This window comes from Meleagris gallopavo, unplaced genomic scaffold, assembly GCF_000146605.3.
Source record: "Meleagris gallopavo isolate NT-WF06-2002-E0010 breed Aviagen turkey brand Nicholas breeding stock unplaced genomic scaffold, Turkey_5.1 ChrUn_random_7180001950377, whole genome shotgun sequence".
In the NCBI taxonomy this organism is placed as follows: domain Eukaryota; kingdom Metazoa; phylum Chordata; class Aves; order Galliformes; family Phasianidae; genus Meleagris; species Meleagris gallopavo.
This window is the reverse complement of record NW_011211723.1, coordinates 21,248-22,102: the sequence shown is the minus strand read 5'-3', so window position 1 is coordinate 22,102 and position 855 is coordinate 21,248.

Here is an 855-nt window from a genome sequence, read left to right as displayed (position 1 = left end):
AAAGAGAGTTTTCTGTAGAGTACAGAGCTCTGTACACTTACTACCTGCACTGCTCCTTTAGTCCTCCCCTTGGAACAACTTATCTGCATGACAATAATACCCTAGAAAGCCAAAGTTATTGTAAAAAGAGTAAGAAATCAGATGTAACATCCTTAAACAAAACAAACAAAGTCATTAATTTATCAACAGTCTTAAAAAAACTTACCTTTAAAATTTGGTCTGATTCTAGCATCATACCCTGATGTCCTTCCCATCAATTTGTCCAAAAAATCTGAAGGAGAAGGGGTCTGTGAGGGAGATTTTCCAGATCTTGAATCATGTTCTTTACAGAAAGTCATCCTAAATAAATTATCAGCCACCATTAGGTACTATTCAGCTAGTATTTCACTCAAGTCAGGAAAAAAATTGAAACAATTAATAAAATTGTCTCAATTCACTGAATGCAGCAATTAAGATTTTTATTTATTGAATGATATCATATATTTTTCATCAGGAAACATTATGCTAGAAATAAAAATGAATTTTGGATAGCATGCATGGACACGTTTTGCTGTTCAAAACAAATCCCTCCACTTTAAAAATAAATGTATTTTAGCTTTAAAAATTTAGAAGAGCCAGTCTATTTTTTTAAAAAAGCATGTAAAGAAATCTTACAGGAACTTTGATATCTAATTCATATCACTGATTTAATTAGAAGCATACTGTTGAAATTTACGTCTTGTAGCACTGATTCAAGGTGATTGTAAACTTCCAAACAATAGCTGTCATCACTCATCAAGCGGATCTGATACACATTGGTTTTGTTAATGTTAGAAAGGATGTAGATGCAAAAAAACGTTCTTTATAGATGCCACT